General features: G+C 43.5%; 1 protein-coding gene and 1 non-coding gene across 5 annotated transcripts in view; both read right to left on the bottom strand.

The window, feature by feature from the left end:
* The window catches only part of CEP250 (centrosomal protein 250), a 48,518-nt gene extending 42,586 nt beyond the window's left edge, over window positions 1-5,932 (bottom strand). The window contains exon 1 of one of the 4 annotated variants that reach the window (XM_018057763.1): window positions 5,841-5,932. The gene's annotated coding sequence lies outside the window, so the exon portion shown is untranslated. Of the gene's footprint in view, window positions 1-5,166 lie in introns of all 4 variants that reach the window. The other 3 variants (XM_018057762.1, XM_018057761.1, XM_018057764.1) reach the window with 3 other exon arrangements.
* TRNAM-CAU lies at window positions 11,383-11,455 on the bottom strand. The gene has a single exon. It is a non-coding gene; the product is annotated as a tRNA-Met (tRNA).

Genomic DNA, 19,495 nt, shown 5'->3' with positions numbered 1-19,495 from the left:
CCCAGGCTGCCTCTTCCTGGCTGACCAACTCGGTCGCTGTGCTGTGCTTAGTCTCTCAGTCGTGTCTGACTCTTAGCAACCTCCTGGACTGTGGCCCGCCAGGCTACATGGGGATTCTCCAGGGGGATTCTCCAGGCAAGAATACTGCAGTGGGTTGCCAAGCCTTCCTCCAGGGGATCCTCCCAACCCAGGGATAGAACCCAGGTCTCCTGCACTGCGGGCAGATTCTTTACTATCTGAGCCACCAGGGAAGCTGAGTCCTCCCTTTCTGCTCTTCCCTTCTGCCAACCCACCATGGCTGTGAAAAGCTGACTCAACCTGTCTCTTCTGGTTGGAGGCACAAAGCTGTTGGGAACAGCTCTTACTGCCAACACTACCAACAACAAGAGTAGCTCTGAGTTGCTTCAAGGGACTGGAAGAACCTTTTCTCTCCTAACACTGTGGGGGCTTGGCCAGGCTTCTGCAGAGTCTCAGAGGCCCTCAAGACTCCCGTACCCTCCTCCTTTGAATCCCTTCCCTCAAAGCATTAGGCTTATCCATATGAAATTGCCAATATTTGCCCTCTTCTAACCTATAAAAGATAATTTCATGTAATTCAACCTAGTGATATTTTATGTTGTATATATTTATAATCATATATTTATGTATATTATATAAGCCTAATCTATAAGCAGCCCTCCCATTGTTTCTGGAATTCTATTAAATCTTCTTTTAGAATAAGGCTATTGTTAAAGTATATACACTATTTTAGAAAATGACAGTAATACTTCAATAAAGAAATGGAATTATATTAGAATTATATGATTATTTTACTTTAGCAGATAATTTAAAATTTTACAGCTATTTAAAAATTTAGTCCCATCCTCTCCTTTTACAGATAAGGAAACTAAGGCTTATGGAGATGAAGTGATTTCATTTTTGATCATACTTTATATGCCCCACCTACCTCAAAAAATGACTTGACATTGTAGCAAATATACCATACCAATGTAAGATGTTACTAATAAAGGAAATTGGGTGCAAGGTATATAGGAACTTGCTGTACTATGCAATTTTCTAAAATTGTTTCCCTCAACCACTTGTAAAAGAATTTAACTAGAACACTTTCTAACACCATACACAAAAACAAACTCAAAATGGATTAAAGATCTAAACATAAGGCCAGAAACTATAAAACTCCTAGAGGAGAATATAGGCAAAACACTCTCTGACATAAATCACAGCAGGATCCTCTATGACTCACCTCCCAGAATATTGGAAATAAAAGCAAAAATAAACAAAAGGGACCTAATTAAAATCAAAAGCATCTGCACAACAAAGGAAACTATAAGCAAGGTGAAAAGACAGCCTTCAGAATGGGAGAAAATAATAGCAAATGAAGCAACTGACAAAGAATTAATCTCAAAAATATACAAGCAACTCCTGCAGCTCAATTCCAGAAAAATAAACAGCCCAACCAAAAAATGGGCCAAAGACCTAAACAGACATTTCTCCAAAGAAGACATACCGATGGCTAACAAACACATGAAAAGATGCTCAACATCACTCATTATCAGAGAAATGCAAATCAAATCACAATGAGGTACCATTTCACGCCAGTCAGAATGGCTGCGATCCAAAAGTCTACAAGCAATAAATGCTGGAGAGGGTGTGGAGAAAAGGGAACCCTCTTACACTGTTGGTGGGAATGCAAACTAGTATAGCCACTATGGAGAACAGTGTGGAGATTCCTTAAAAAACTGGAAATAGAACTGCCATATGACCCAGCAATCCCACTGCTGGGCATACACACCGAGGAAACCGGAATTGAAAGAGACACGTGTACCCCAATGTTCATCGAAGCACTGTTTATAATAGCCAGGACATGGAAGCAACCTAGATGTCCATCAGCAGATGAATGGATAAGAAAGCTGTGATACATACACACAATGGAGTATTACTCAGCCATTAAAAAGAACACATTTGAATCAGTTCTAATGAGGTGGATGAAACTGGAGCCTATTATACAGAGTGAAGTAAGCCAGAAAGAAAAACACCAATACAGTATACTAACACATATATATGGAATTTAGAAAGACAGTTAACAATAACCTTGTATGCGAGATAGCAAAAGAGACACAGACGTATAGAACAGTCTTTCGGACTCTGTGGGAGAGGGCGAGGGTGGTGTGATTAGGGAGAATGCCATTGAAACATGTATATTATCACATGTGAAACGAATCGCCAGTCTAGGTTCGATGCATGATACAGGATGCTAGGGGCTGGTGCACTGGGATGACCCAAAGGGATGGGATGGGGAGGGAGATGCGAGGGGGGTTCAGGATGAGGAACAGGTGTACACCCATGGCGGATTCATGCTGATGTATGGCAAAGCCAATACAATATTGTCAAGTCAAAAAAAAAAAAAAGAAGACTCAAGTACTGCCCAGGCTTCTTGTGGGTCATGGATAATGTATTATATTGGGAGTTGGTTAAATTCAGCTCACTGTCTGCTTTTACAAATAAAGACTTATTGGAATACACACACACACAAAAATAAATAAATAAAACTGTTTCCCCAAAATAAAGTTTATTTTAAAAATGATTTGAACAATTTTATGATTAACTCCACCACCACCAATTTTTTTCCCCCACTAAAACAAGAGTAAAAAGATGGAGGGAACAAAGAAAAACTACATCGGGAATTTTTCTGAAATTGAGATTTAGTTCAGAGCTTCCTCAAGACACAGTTCAGCACGTTTCATTAACACACTGCCAGATCAGCTAGTGAATAAGTAAACTAGCATAGCTCCAAAAAAAAGGTAGGTTTCAATGTCCCTCAGGAAAGGAAAAGGTCAGTAGTTGGCTAAATTGCATTCAATGAGACAATGGATGTCAGTGTGCTTTGTAAACTGTAAATGATGTTATCATTACTGTAGGTAAAGGAAAGATTCCCTTCTTTCATAAATTAAGTTATCCTATAAACACTCATGAATTCCAGCTTAGTATCAGATAACTGGCCACAGTGATACAGAAATAAATATGGCTAACTTCCAACTTTTGCTAGGAACCAGACGGGGAAGGGCAGTGACCTCTGAACCTAGGGTGAAGAGTAACATAAATTATATTTTGTCTTCTCTCATCTAGATTCTTTCAAAAAGTGATTTAAATAAACTTGAAATAGAGGCAGTGCCACCTAAACTTGGAATACAGATGTAAATGTTAGGAGGACTAAGTTGAGGACTGGTATTATTAAACAGGATTTGTCACTTAGAGCAAAAAAGTAAAAACACTTGAGGCATGGACATTTTATTCCCTGAGCAAATAAACGATATATATTTGTCTGCACAGACAATTTGTTTCTTATCCCAGAAAAAAAAAAAAATTAGCATATGGCTCCTTATATAAATCGAATATGTGGAGGCTCTCTCTCTGTCCTCCTCCCACCTCTAAGGCTTTTCCTTTAGTCTCTTCTGCTGGTTCCTCCTCATCTCCCCACTATCTAAAGGCTGGAGGCCACATGCCATATGGCATGGCCAAAAAAGTGAAACAAAATAAATAAACAAATAAAAACTGAAATAGTGACTGATTAGGCCATTCAGAACCCTCCAGTGGCTAATCAAGAGTAAAAACCACAATCATTATATTGGCTTACCTCATCCTAAGTATTTGATCTCTGCCTCCAATTGTTTTAATTCCATTTCTTACTCCTCTCCCCTTTGCTCACATCCCTCCAGCCACAGAGCCCTCCTTGCTGTACCTGCTTGGAACACGCCAAGCCATACACTCATCTAGGGCGTCTTCTTGTTATTCTCATGATTGGCTCCCTTGCACCTTCAGGTCTCTGTTCAAATGTCACCTTCTCAGGAAGGTATTCCCTAGCCACCCAATATAAAATACCACCACTCCTCCACACACACACACAGGTGTTTTTCTTTCTTTTAAACTGTCATACTATGTGCCATGTGGGAATCTCTTAGTACCCGGATCAGGTAAAGGAACCTGTGGCCCCTTCAGTGAAAACTTGGAGTCTTGAACACTGGACTATCAGGAAAGTCCCTGGTATTTTTCTACTTAGCTTACCATGCTTTACGTGTCCCTATCTGAGTATTTTGTGTAATATAGCTAACACAATGCAAATTTCCCAAGAGCAAGAATATTGTTTTATTGACTGCTATATTCTCAGCTCCTGGTATATAGCAGGTACTCTTTAAGCCTTTGACTAAATGAATGAATATAGGAACTCTAGGCAACATGATTCATATCAAAGGTCTTTCAAAATGCTGATAGTTCTATAACCTTCTAAAAGGAAAAAATGAACAACAAAAAAGAAAGAGATCATGTAGTTTGTATAGCACTTTACTCCCTCACAACAATTGTTTGCAATCTTCATAAAAAAAGAAACCCTTTGAGAAGAAATTAGTGCCTTCATTTTATGGACAAGAAAACTAGGCTTGAAACACAGAAGGAATATAACTGGTCAGTGACAGAGGAGATATTGAACCCCAATCCTCTTCCACAGGCTTCCCAGGTGGAGCAGTAAAGGATCCGCCTGCCAAGACAGGACACGGAGGAGACACAGGTTTGATCCCTGGGTCAGGAAGATCCCTTGGAGGAGGAAATGGCAACCCACTCCAGTATTCTTGCCATGAGAATTCCATGAGCCTGGCGGGCTACAGTCCATGGGGTGGCAAAGAGTCAGGCACAACTGAGCACGCACGCATGCAGGCAATCTGCTTCCAACTCTATGCCCTTCCCTTACACCATGCTTCCCCTAAGTCATGAAATATGAAATCACAATTCTGTGAGGGACACTTTCTAAAGGATGTGAAACAATGAGTCTTAGGCCTTCAGCTCTTTGATGGAAAAGGACCAACGAAAGGCAGAAAGTCCAGCAGCAGTTTCTGGCATTGGTTTGGTCATGAACTCACTCAATTCTTCTTTCTAAGTCTTCTCATGTGCATCATAACTCTGGCCTCCATAATTCATGGGCCTAATGTAAACACCAATTTGACAGACATTTACCAAACCCAAACACAGTCTAGGAATTATCACATGCTCTGGGGAGGGATAGCCTAGAATTCATATCCCAGCTACATTCACTTCATTCTTTGTGGGATTCTAGGCAAATTGATGTAACAGGACCTTGGTTTCGTCATGCATAAGATGTGAAGCTATAGAACCCACCTTATGGAATTGCTCGGACGATTGAATGGGCCTTTACAGGTAATGCATTTAGTAGCACCTTTGTGACTATTCAGTAAATATTAGCCATTATTATGATCATCACGTGCTAGACCCTAGGATACAGCTGAAAAAGGCAAGGCAAAACGCCCCAACAAGTGAACGGCTGTGAAAGAGGACCAGGAAAAGCTAACTCGGTGCGATGTGTCCAAGAACCCAGCAGCGAGCTTACTGCGACTGCAGAAAGCGGTCAGAAAGATTTCCAGGGAAGTGGTATTTAAGTTGGGTCGCGAAGAATGAGAGTTCCAGAGTGGAGCTGCCAGGTAGGACTGGACTTTCGGACAGATCACATGCGAAGCCCCAAGTGCAGAGGAAGCCGCGAAATTCTGGGATCCGCCAGCGGGAAGCGCATGAGAGCGCAGCGCCGCGTCTGACCACTTCGGGCTCGGGAAGATCCCTTTCTGCGCGCACTGGAGCCCAAAGTGGTGGCGGCAACAGGACGCGGACGCACCCGCCTAGGACAGGTCCCAGCCCCTCTGTGGGCCCTCAGGTTCCTCCCGGGGAATCGGAGGCCGCTGGCCAAACGAGATTCCTTAAGGCGCCCTGCGCAGGCCGATCAGTGGGCCTCGGACCGTTAACCCGGTACCTCCCGCCTGCCCTTGAGGCCCCCACCTCACCACGCTCGCTTCCTGCAGATTCCCAAGGTGCTTCTCAGCGTCGGAGCCGCCGAAGCCTCAGCTAAGGCCGGGCCGGGGGCGGGGGCCCACCGAGGGGCTGGGGCGTAGGCCCCGCCCCCCAAACTCCCGCCCTTTCGGAGGGCCCCGCCCCGCCGGGAAGCGTGCCTACGGGCGGACTGAGCCGCGTCGGGGCCTCCGCCATGTTGAGTACTGGCAGCCGATTTACAAGAGTGGCCCAAAAGGAAAAAGGAGAGCCTATTAAGCGATGATGTTAAGATTCTCTCGCCCTAAATGGGGACAGTTAGGGTTTCTGGATTCCAGCAAGGAAAGTTTTGGTAACAGAAATAAACTTGCCCTCAATCATACCCCTTTTGGCTTCGGGGAACACAGTGCGCATGTGTAAAATCGCCGGTTCTAGGTGCGCCTGCGCACTGCTCCTCCCACAAACCCGAGTGTAATTAACAAGTGCGTGAAGTATAAGCGAACCCGCTGCTGCGTCGCTATGAAACCTTACCTTAAGAACCTGAAGCGCCAAGCAGCTTCAGGCAACATAACATTCACACCGTAGTTGCTCAGTGTGATTTGAACACGCATGGCATTGCATAGGGTTTCTTTTTGCCGGAATATCGTGCATCCGTTCGGAAAAATGCAGATTTTCTGCCTGAGCCTGAGTTTGTAGAAGACTCTAGAAGCGTTATTCCCATAAGTTTTGTGCATAATCAGTGCACTTTTCTAGCAATGTAAAATTCCATTTACTTGTCTCTCCTCTATTCAGTGGTTCTAAATTTGTGTGTGTGTGTGTGTGTGTGTGTGTGTGTGTGTGTGTTAGTAATTCAGTCGTGTCCTACTCTGAGTCGTGGTAGCCCACCAGGATCCTCTGATCATGGGATTCTCCAGGCAAGAATACTGGAGGGGGGTTGCCATTCTCTTCTTCAGGAGATCTTCCCTACCCGGGGATCGAACCCAGGCCTCCCGCATTGCAGGCAGATTCTTTACCATCTCAGCCACCAGGACTTGGAAATTTTTAGTTGGAGTGAAAAAAAAATGACGGGAACTTCTTAAAATGCAGACTCAGATTCTACCACTAGAGTCAGTGTTGTGAGGGAAGAAGAGATCCTAAACGTTTGACAGAGAAGAAGATGCAAAGATTCAGTTGTGTGGGAATCAACACTGGGGAGATATTCCCCTAACAGGTTGTATGCAAGTGTTCACTACAATATTTGGAATGTTACACACATTAACTTCAGGGGTTTTGCACATAATTTTGCCATCTCCTAGATCAGTTTACCCCAAACTTTTGGATTAGCTGATAACTTCTCCTTCAGGTCTCAAACGATAATTCTTCAGCTAGATCTTCCCTGATCATGCTGTTTATTTATTTATTTATTTATTTTGATCATGCTGTTTAAAGTAATACCCTATCATTTTCTATCGCAGTTCTCTTTTCACAGTACTTTTTACTTGCTTTGGTTTACCTATTATTTTTCTCTCTCAAGTGGCCCTAGTGGTAAAGAACCCGCCCACCAATGCAGGAGATTTTGAGACTAGGGTTCCATCCCTGGGTGGGGAAGATCCCTTGGAGGAGGGCATGGCAACCCACTCCAGTAGTATTCTTGCCTGGAGAATCACCTGGACAGAGGAGCCTGTTGGGGTACAGTTCATAGGGTCGCAAAGAGTCCAACACGACTGAAGCAACTTAGCACACAGGCCTTTGAAAGTTTAAGCTTCATCAGAGTAGGAGACTGACTTATTCCTAGCATTTAACAAAGAGCCTGACGCATGGTAGGTCTAAATAAGCATCCATGGAGTGAATGAAGTCAGCTTCAGTGTTACAAAGGTAAATGACGAAAAAACCATCAACGAACCACAGGATACACTTTAAGACCCAAGAAGAATAAACATAGGTTTCAGACTATCCAGACATAACAATAAAGGACAAATGGAGTGGAAGAATATTAAAACCAGAGCTTTCCAGGTGGTGCTAGCAGTAAAGAACCAGCCTGCCAATGCAGGAGACATAAGAGATGCGGGTTGGATCCCTGGGTCGGGAAAATCCCCTGGAGGAGCGCATGGAAACCCACTCTAGTATTCTTGACTGGAAAATCCCATGGGGTGGTCCACATGGTCTCAAAGAGTCGGACACGACTGACACAAATTTAGCACGCACACAGAGGATTAAAACCAAACAGTAATCTTTGATCTTTGCAAAAGGAAATTCATTAGTTCATTCTCTTATTAATTTATTCATTCACCCAGTAAACATTCTGAGTATCTATTCTGTACTAGCATTGGATAATAATACAATGTATTAACAGCAAGTTGGAAATTGTATTAAAACATAATAAGATAGTACAAGTGGGTATTTTGTCTGGGCCAGAACATAAAGTGGAATTGCTGATGTATGAGAGTGGATTACATGCCCCTTAGAGATTCTGTAGGCTTTGAGAGTACATCAGCCTTCAACTATCCTATGAAGTGCCAGGAACGTTTGGAACAGAAAAACAGGTGTTCAGGGAATTCCTTGGTAGTCCAGCGGTTGGTATTCCACAATTCCACTGCAGGGGGGCTAGGTTTGATCTCTGATCAAGGAGCTGCTGCTGCTGCTAAGTCACTTCAGTCGTGTCCGACTCTGTGCCACCCAGTAGATGGCAGCCCACCAGGCTCCCTCATCCCTGGGATTCTCCAGGCAAGAACACTGGAGTGGGTTTCCATTTCCTTCTCCAATGCATGAAAGTGAAAACTGAAAGTGAAGTCACTCAGTCGTGTCCGACTCTTAGCAACCCCACGGACAGCAGCCTACCAGGCTCCTTCATCCATGGGATTTTCCAGGCAAGAGTACTGGAGTGAGGTGCCACTGACTTCTCTGCTGATCAAGGAACTAGGATCCCACAATATGCAGAGTAAGATTAAAAAAAAAACCACAAAAACTGTTCATCTACAACACCTGAATCGCTTGGGATCCAAGAGCCCTGTAGGAAAAGACTTAATCCAGCCACAATTAGAGCCTGGCCATGTTCAAACCTGTCTGATGAACTACACTCGGGGGGGAAGGCCTCAAAGGAGGCTGGATTGGACAGAGAGATAACAAACCAGTTGAAAGAAAAACAACTCTGGTCCCCTCCAAGTGAACTGGATTCTTCCTTTGTGCCCTAAATTCCATCTCTGGGGACATGCTTTATAATGTAACCCTTTTTCAGGGCCATAATGTGGATCCTGAACCCCAGACTTGCTCATTAATTATAGATATTCCCCCTACCCCATGCTAAGAGGCTGTCTGGACTGATTGACTTTCTTTCTTTTTAAAATTATATCTGTGAACTTTCAAAGTGAGAAGTTAAAAAACCATATACATATTTTTTTTTCTAATAGTCTAAAATCTACTTTACGGTTCTTTTTTAAAAATTTTATTTATTTGGCTGCACCGGGTCTCGGTGGGGCACATTGAATCTTTGATTTTTGTTGTGGCATGTGGGATCAAGTTCCTTGACAAGGGATCAAACCCAGCACCTCTGCATTGGGAGCACAGAGTCTTAGCCACTGGACTACCAGAAAAATCCTTGTTTCAAAGTTCTTAAATCCTTTATCTAAGGTGTCAAGAGAATGGAGGATAGAGAATTTGTGTGGAAACATTTCTGGCTGTGAGTCCTCACCCTTCTTAGGGAAGCTGTAATGCTCAAAACAAGTGATTGAAAGAGAGGAGTTCTAGAAGGGTTTGAGATACCACATCCAACCCATTGCAACTGGGGAGCATAATGACTGGATCCATCTCCTGCTCAGGAAATCTATCAACAAGAGACAAGCCTGCTAACTGCTTTGGCAGCAGACCCAGGAGGGTGCTGCTATATTGGGGTTATCCTGCTCTCCCAGAATGCCAGATGTGGACTAAGTAAAAGAGAGCCTCGACAGGCCTATCCTGGGTCCTCTTCAGCAGAGCCTCCTAGAGGAATAAAGGGACTCCAGACGTAGGAAGACAAATGACCACTGACAGGTAGAGATGACTTTGCTAAGAGGAGTGCAAGAGAGGGGTCCAGCAGGGAACCCCTAGAGGACTCATAAAAGCTCCCCATGATGCTTTGTTGATGGACAGGAATAGCTATGCTAAGTCACTTCAGTCATGTCCAACTCTGTGCGACCCCATAGACGGCAGCCCACCAGGCTCCCCCTATCCCTGGGATTCTCTAGGCAAGAACACTGGAGTGGGTTGCCATTTCCTTCTCCAATGCATGAAAGTGAAAAGTGAAAGTGAAGTCGCTCAGTCATATCCGACTCTTAGCGACCCCATGGAGTGGAAACATCTGCCAAATCCAGAAAACACAAAGTCAGCTACGACACTAATTCAAATAAGACTTTTCCCACCCCTTTCTCCATTTTCCTCTCCATGTCAACAGCCTGAGTGACTAAGGCTGAGGATAGCAGAGGGGAAAAGTTGAAAAATAAAACAAAAACTAACAAACTCTCAATAATTCCCCTCTTTCTCACTGCAACCTAACTGCCTGAAGCAGCGCTGGGGGCACCAAAAGAAAATAACATCTGTGGGACTTCCCCGATGGTGCAGTGGGTTGGAATCCACCTGCCAATGCAGGGGACACAGGTTCGATCCCTGGTCCAGGAAGATCCCACATGCTGCAGAGCAGCTAAACCTGTGCACCACATCTACTGAGCCTATGCGCCTAGAGCCTGTGCTCTGCAACAAGAGAAGCCACCACAATGAGAAGACTGAGCATCGAAACGAAGAGGAGCCCCTGCTCTCCACAACAGTGAAAGCCTGGGCAAAGCAACGAAGACCCAGCACAACCAAAATAAAATAATTTTTTAAAAAGAATATTGCATCTTGTGTAGATTGTGAACAACTTGCTGCTTTCCATCAGAGTCCATTCATTTGTCATTAAACAAAATATTGATTAAACACCTACAATGTGTCAAATCCTATGCTAGCCTCTGGGAGAGACTGAAAGAATAATCACACATAGACTCTGCCTAAAGCCTCGGTCCACGGACTCATGTGAGGGCTGGTGGGTAATGTATATTTCACAACCTACAGGGTGGTAAAGTCTACAAAAATGGAGTGGCTGACTTTGTAGAGGTGGTGACATTGCAATTTGATTATGAAGGATAAATCTGCTGAGCAGACAAAGATAGGAAGGGTGTTCCAGGTAATTGCATGAAACAGTGACATGCAAGATCATGGATTATTGGGGAATACCGGGGTTTCCTATGGGCACACCTCTGGCTGATTCTGCCACTAGGTTGGATCTTAAGAGTCTCCTTGGATTTATAATTAGATAATACAGTCCTCTTCATCAGGTGGGTATCTTCCCCTTGGTCCTGACCCTGTCTCAGTGGGCAGGTCTCACTACAGTCCTTTCCCTTTTCACTGACCAAGTCAAGCTCTATGTACCCACTCACTCAAGCTTGACATTTCTTTTTTTTTTTTAATATTTATTTATTTATTTGGCTGCACCAGGTCTTAATTGCAGCATGTGGGATCTTCAGTGTTCATTGCAGCATACAGGATGTTTTAGTTGCAGCATGTGGGATCTATTTCCCTGGCCAGGGCTCGAACCGGGGCCTCCTGCATTATGAGTGCAGAGTCTTAGCCACTGGACCACCAGGGAAGTCCCAAGCTTGACATTTCTTGATGTGAGTGCCATCTGCTCACCACATTCAGAGCCTGGGCAGTAAAAGCATGTGCAGGGACAGCTCCCATAGGTCCTTTGCAGGGCACATGGGTTCAATCCCTGGTCCGAGAAGATGCCACAAGCCACAGGGTGACCAAGCCCACGTGCCACATCTACTGAGCGCACATGCCACAACTAGAGAAAGCTTGCACACAGCAGTGAAGACAAAAGTAAATAAATAAAAATTTAAATGAGCCCGTAATTATATTCTAACCTGAGACTCTATCTGCTGCTTCAGGTGATACAGCAATTAAAACTCTAAGAATCTGGACAGGAACCAAGAGGAACACGGCAGGAAGAACACTGGACTTGGAGGCAGACACACTCCCCTGGGTTTGAATTTTCGGGCTCTGCCTTGTGTCTGGAGCAACCCACCTTCCCTCTCTGAGTCTCAAGTTCCTTTGCTGGCAATGGGGATAATTACACTTACCTATTAGAGTGAAAAGTGGGAGATATAAGTAGACAAAGGGAAGGAGGAGTGAGGAGAGTCTAGCAAGAATCTGAGGTTTCTGAGCTCAAGAATGGCAATGGGTTTCCAGGTCCCTAAATATTAATAGTGGTTACCTCTAGGCAGAGAGATTGGAGAGCAGCCTCTTTTAATTTAACAAACTTTGATGTTGTCTCAATTTTATTTTTTTACAAAGAGCATGATACAAGTGTGTAATTAAATATATATTCAGTACAGGTGTTAATCTTCAATAAAAAAAGTTTTTTCAAAGCTTATATTGCACAGAAAGTCATCCAGGAGGGACTTCCCTGGTGGTCCAGTGGTTAAGACTTTGCCTTCCAATGCATGGGATATGGATTTGATCTCTGTTCAGGGAGTTAAAATCCCATGTGGCTCGAGGCCAAAAAACCCAAACATAAAACAAGCAATATTGTAACAAATTCAATAAAGATTTTTTTAATTTAAAAAGAAAGAAACAAAGTCATCCAAGAGAATAATAAAAGTGGTTGTTTCTGAGAAGGAATGAAAAACTGGGGGTCTGTGGTGGGAGGAGGACTTCCTGTGTACTCCCTCATACTATTTGAATTTTTTTCATCATGAGTTTGTGTTACCTTTCTTTCTATTATGCTTTAGTTTTTAAATTTCTAAAAATATTTTTAAATATTAAAAAGTATGGAGAACAGTGTGGAGATTCCTTAAAAATTTGCAAATAGAACTGCCTTATGACCCAGCAATCCCACTGCTGGAAACACCGAGGAAACACACCGAGGAAACCAGAACTGAAAGAGACACATGTACCCCAATGTTCATCGCAGCACTGCTTATAATAGCCAGGACATGGAAACAACCTAGATGTCCATCAGCAGATGAATGGATAAGAAAGCTGTGATACATATACACAACGGAGTATTACTCAGACATTAAAAAGAATACATTTGAATCAGTTCTAATGAGATGGATGAAACTGAAGCCTATTATACAGAGTGAAGTAAGCCAGAAAGAAAAACACCAATACAGTATACTAACACATATATATGGAATTTAGAAAGATGGCAATGATGACCCTGTATTCGAGACAGCAAAAGAGACATAGATGTGCAGAGCGGACTTTTGGACTCTGAGGGAGAGGGAGAGGGTGGGATGATTTGGGAGAATGGCATTGAAACATGTATACTATCATGTAAGAAACGAATCGCCAGTCTATGTTCGATGCAGGATACAGGATGCTTGGGGCTGGTGCACGGGGATGATCCAGAGAGATAATATGGGGTGGGAGGTGGGAGAGGGGTTCATGTTTGGGAACTCATGTACACTCGTGGCGGTCTCATGTCAATGTATGGCAAAACCAATACAGTATTGTAAAGTAAAATAAAGTAAAAATAAAAATAAATGTTTTAAAATAAAATATTTTAAATAAAGAATAAAATTGAAAGTGTATGGTTATTTTGGGGACCACACCCATAACAGGTAAAATACACATACATCCAGATTAACTACCCTGCAGGGAGTGGGATGAACTGACCTGTTTCCAGATTATAGTATCTGCAGGGAGTGGGATGAACTGATCTGGCTGAAGGGCCCACAGTACTCTGACAAGGTGCAGTTCCTGAGGAGCTCAGCGGGGGGAGCCATTGAGAACTCAGTGGAGAAGAGCCCACAGGAGTGGCAGCTCCAGGGAAGTTGAAACAACTCAAACCAGAATGACGATTGCAGGGAGGATTAAGTGGCTCTGCACCTGCGGGGGCTCTCTGGGCTCCCTGGATGGGGATGACCCAGGTCCCACAGATTATAAGAAGCACAGATGGAGGGCCCGGGGCCCAGGGCCCTTCTCCCAGTCAATACTTTTCATGTAGAGTGATGCCAGGAAAAATCAATCCTTGTTTGCTGTGGGGAAGAGCACTGGATTCAGAGTCATGTGTTTGAGTTGATCATTTTGGGCTGTTGTGACCTTGTGTCAATTACTTAACTCCTCTGAGACTCAGTTTTCTTTTTTGTAAAGAAGGAAAATACTAACACCTCTTTTTTTTTTAAACCATGATTTACGGTGCACCTACTATATGCAGGTGGCTGAAAGAAAGGTGCTCTACATGTATAAATACATTTCGTTCTTATAAGCTGTCTGTGGAGCAGATTTTCTTTACTTTCTTTTTTTTCAAAGTAAGAAGTGGATTTATTTAGAGAGAAATACACTCTGCAAAGTGTGTGCCATCTCAGAAAGGCAAGAGAGGCTGAAGAAGATATTTTTATACTAATTTTTACAGGCAAAGAAACAGATTTAAAGAAGTGATTTTTTTTTAAAAAAGACAGTAATTATAGGTAACATTTATGTAGTGCTTACTATGCACGAGACACTGTTCTAAGAACTTACAACAAAAATCTGTAATAACTCTGAGGCAAGTATATTATCATTAGCCTCATTTATATATGAGGAAACTGAGGCACAGAAAGATTAAATAACTGGCTTGAGATTACACAGCTGGTAAATTAGGGAGCCAGGATTTGATTGTAGGTAGTCCAGCTCTTAATTGTTATGTTAGACGAATTTCTTACTGAACACTGTGCACCCAAATCCCCACTGCACTAAAAATAAAATCCAGTCTCTCTTCTCTGGCTCGTGAGGCCATACTTATTGGGGCCCTGGCATGATCTGACCTCATCTCCTATCAGTACCTCTGCACTCTGTTTCAGCAGCACTGGCTTCTCCTGGTTCCTCTGATATGCCAAGCATATTCGTGCCTCAGGGCCTTTGCATCTGCTGTTCTTTCCACTGGAAACGACCTTCTCCCAGAAGATCTCCCTTTGTACTGCTCATTCCCTCACTAAATCTGGATCTCTGCTCACATATCACCCCCTCAAAGAGACATTCCCCTCTAAAATAGACCTCTCGGACTTCCCTGGTGGTCCAGTGGTTAAGAATCCACCTGCCAATGCAGGGGACATGGGTTCAATCCCTGGTCCAGGAGGATCCCATGTACTGCGGAGCAACTAAGCCTGGGCACCACAGCTAAGCCCACGTGCCTGAAGCCCGTGCTCTGCAACAAAAGAAGCCACCTCAGTGAGAAGCCCATGCACCAAAACTAGAGAGCAGCCCTCATTCACCACAATTAGAAGCTAGAGAAAGCCCATGCACAGCAACAAAGACCCAGTGCAGTCAAAAATAATAATAATAATACAATAAAATAGACATCTCTTTGACTCTGCCTAATTTTTCTCTACAGCACTAGAGTTTCTGCAGCTATACATTTGTTTGCTTGTTTTTCTGTCTCTTCCACCAGAATGTGAGCACAGACTTGGTAGTCTTGTCCTTTGTTAGATATCCAGTGCTCAGGCCCAGGAGTACATAAATGAATGAAAACCCAAGGTCATCCAATTGGTTCATGGCAGAGCCAGGATGTAAACTGAGTTATCTGATCCAGTAACCCAAGATTTTAGCCACTGAGCTGTGCTGAACTGACTGACTCCAAGAAATAAGAGATTCAGATACTTTAGTATAAAATAGATAACTAATGAGAACTGACTATATAGCACTGGGATCTCGACTCAAGGCTCTGAGGTGACCTAAGTGGGAAGGAAATCCAGGAAGAGGGGATATATGTATACACGTAGCTGATTCACTTTGCTGTATAGCAGAAAATAATAGAACGTTGTAAAGCAACTATACTCCCCTCCCCTCAAAAGAGACAGAGAGAGAGAGAGATTGCTTAAAGAATACAAAGCGACTTTGCAAATTGTTAAGTGCATGAAGAAAGGAAAAGATGGTGATGATAATGCTGATGATTCAGTTCACTATTGGTTCATCTGTGAAATGGGTATAAATAATGCGCTGGCCTGCCAAATTTAAGAGGATGTCCTGTGGAGTGCCCATGAGATGGATGGGGAAACAGGTATAAAAGTTAAAGGCTCTAGACAGTAGAAGGTCATTTCCATGCCAGTGGCTTCCCAACATTCCTAGCCTCTACCTCGAGTCAGACATTAATATCACTGACAGGCGAGGGGGAGGTAGGGGGACAATGGAGGACCAAGGGACTCTGCATCCCTGTAATTAAACATGTTGGGACTGAAGCGCTGCCAGCAGCAGCATCTGGTTGTAATTACCAGAGGGGACTGAAGTGATTAGTCACCTTTATAGTGAGATCCAGATGGGTCCCCTGGGCTCCTCCCTGGAGAGGGCCTTATAAGCAAGCTCAGAATCCCCTTTCCCTACTCCCACCTCATTTCTGGAGTTCTCTGCTCCTCAAATAATAGGCCTGCTCCAACTCCTCCAATGTCCCCACTTGACTAAAAGCCAAGAAGACCACAGTTGCCCCAACCACTCTTTCATTTCTTATGTTTCTAGAATCCAGGTTAAGAGTCTTTGGTATGGGACTTCCCTAGTGGTTCAGTGGTTAACAGTCTGCCTTGTAATGCAGGGAACATGGGTTCCACGCCTGGTTGGGGAACTAAGATCCCACATGCCAGGGAGCAGCAAAGCTAAGACTGGTGCCGTCAAATAAATGAATATTTTTTAAAAAGATTCTTTGGTATAAAGAGTATTGGAATAGGAATTAGACGTTCAGTTCAGTTCAGTTCAGTTCAGTCGCTCAATCATGTCCGACTCTTTGCGACCCCATGAACCGCAGCACACCAGGCCTCCCTGTCCATCACCAACTCCTGGAGTTCACCCAAACTCATGTCCATCAAGTTGGTGACGCCATCCAACCTTCTCATCCTCTGTCGTCCCCTTCTCCTCCTGCCTTCAATCTTCCCAGCATCAGGGTCTTTTCCAATGAGTCAACTCTTCGCATGAGGTGGCCAAAGAATTGGAATTCATCTTCAGCATCAGTCCTTCCAGTGAACACCCAGGGCTGATCTCCTTTAGGATGGACTGGTTGGATCTCCTTGCAGTCCAAGGGACTCTCAAGAGTCTTCTCCAACACCACAGTTCAAAGGCATCAATTCTTCAGTGCTCAGCTTTCCTTATAGTCCAACTCTCACATCCATACATGACCACTGGAAAAATCGTAGCCTTGACTAGACGGACCTTTGTTGGCAAAGTAATGTCTCTGCTTTTCAATATGCTATCTAGGTTGGTCATAACTTTTCTTCCAAGGAGTAAACGTCTTTTAATTTCATGGCTGCAGTCACCATCTGCAGTGGTTTTGGAGCCCAGAAAAATAAAGTCTGACACTGTTTCCACTGTTTCTCCATCTATTTCCCATGAAGTGATGGGACCAGATGCCTTGATCTTCATTTTCTGAATGTTGAGCTTTAAGCCAACTTTTTCACTCTCGTCTTTCACTTTCATCAAGAGGCTCTTTAATTCTTCTTCACTTTCTGCCATAAGGGTGGTGTTATCTGCATATCTGAGGTTGTTGATATTTCTCCCGGCAATCTTGATTCCAGCTTGTGCTTCTTCCAGCCCAGCGTTTCTCATCATGTACTCTGCATAGAAGTTAAAGAAGTAGGGTGACAATATACAGCCTTGACGTACTCCTTTTCCTATTTGGAACCAGTCTGTTGTTCCATGTCCAGAGCTTCCTGACCTGCATACAGGTTTCTCAAGAGGCAGGTCAGGTGGTCTGGTATTCCCATCTCTTTCAGAATTTTCCACAGTTTATTGTGATCCACACAGTCAAAGGCTTTGGCATAGTCAACAAAGCAGAAATAGATGTTTCTCTGGAACGCTCTTGCATTTTCGATGATCCAGCGGATGTTGGCAATTAGATGTTAAAGGCAATTTAATGTTTCAAAACTTCAATTTCCTCATCTGCAAAGTCAGGGTACTGAGAGTGCCTTCATCACAGGTTATTGTGAAGATAAATAAGATAAAAATACAGTAGGATACAAAGGCCAGAGTCTAGTTTACTCTAGCACATGCTCAACAAATAGCAGCTATTATGATTTTCTAGGTACCAGGCTAATCACTTTTTTTAATTTATGTAATTGAATCCCCACAAACACCCTGTGAGGTAGGCACTGTCATGATCCCTGATCAGAGTTTTAGAGAGGTTTAGGGGCTTCCAGAGATCACATAATGCGCTAAACCATAAACCAGAAGCAGAATTCAAAATCAGGCCTCTGGTGTTTATCTCCAGAGCCCTGAGTCCTTATCAAGCCATATTTAGAGACATCTTTTTTTTTTTTTTCTTTTTTTTGCTGCACTGCATGGTATGTGGGATTCCCTGACCAGGGATCAAACCTGCACCCCTTACATGGGAAATATGGAATTTTAACCACTGGACTGCCAGGGAAGTCCCAGGGATGCCCTGATGGTTTGTTTTATTCATCCCTTCATTTATTCACTCCCTCAAGCTTACAAAGTACTTAATAAGTGGTGAGACAGAATCCTTCCCTTTAGGGAACTCAAGAGTCTGGCAGGGAAAGCACAATATGTCTAAAAGTAACTATACCTGAAAGTAGAAAATTGTGACTTTGGTATATAAGGGCTGGTTAGAAATCCATTCATCCACATGACACATTGAGAATCTGCCATGTGCTGGGCCCTATACCCAGGCCCGGGAATAATTGAAAGATAAATATGGTGTCATCTAGTCATAATCTAATGGGGTAGGCATGTATGTAAATAAATTATTACTGCCCTAAGGAATTAGGCTATGATTTTTAAAATATGAAAAAAGGACACAGAGTAGAAGAAATGACCTGTGTCTGAGATGGGAGTGGTTTAGAGGCAGAGCTGGATAATTTTGTGTGCCAAAGTGGAAAGGGTGCACAAAATGTGTGATGGCAATTCAGAAGTGTGTATTTTCTGGTGGAAGAGGGAAGGCTTCATGGAGAGGGCAAACAAGTTGGCACTTTTTGATGGGCAGTTTTTGGGGAGGGAGGTGGGAGAGCAGTCTGGAAGCCAGTTCTAAGGGAATTCTCTAAGGACAGGTTGTGAAGGACTGCAAGGATGTGGGGGTGGAAAGCAGAAAGGAATGCCAGAGATGATGGCTTAAGTGGGACAAGTCAAAAGGGAAGCCAAGTGTTGGGCGACTGGAGGGACAGGAAGGGATTCAGCTCTTCTTCAGGTGAAAGTGTTAGTTCCTTAGTTGTGTCCAGCTCTTTCCAATCTCCTGGACTGTAGCCTGCCAAGCTCTGTGCATGGAATTCTTCAGTTAAGAATACTGGAGTGGGTTGCCATTTCCTTCTCCAAGCGATCTTCCTGACCCAGGAACTGACCCCGGTCTCCTGCATGGCAGGCAGATTCTTTACCATTTGAACCACCTGGGAAGCGCTCAGCTTTTCCTTTTTTCAAAAATTTTTATCACTCAATTTTATCTGAATGGAATCATTACCCTTAATTCTTATTTTATAAGATTTTAAGAAATAATCATTTCCTACAGTATTTAACTTAGAGCTTACGTGTGCATGCTCAGTCGTGTCCGACTCTTTGCAGCCCCACAGACTGTAGCCCACCAGTCTCCTCTGTCCATGGGATTTCCCAGGCAAGAATACTGGAGCGGGTTGCCACTTACTTGACCGTCTCAGCTCTTCCTTAAAGCTCCTGCAAAGGAGTGTCTGGCGGTGCGTTGATTCTTTGAGATGGGGAG

Source organism: Capra hircus, chromosome 13 (genome assembly GCF_001704415.2).
Source record: "Capra hircus breed San Clemente chromosome 13, ASM170441v1, whole genome shotgun sequence".
NCBI lineage: Eukaryota > Metazoa > Chordata > Mammalia > Artiodactyla > Bovidae > Capra > Capra hircus.
The sequence above is the reverse complement of the archived record's forward strand: the minus strand, read 5'-3'. Positions and strand labels throughout refer to the sequence as shown.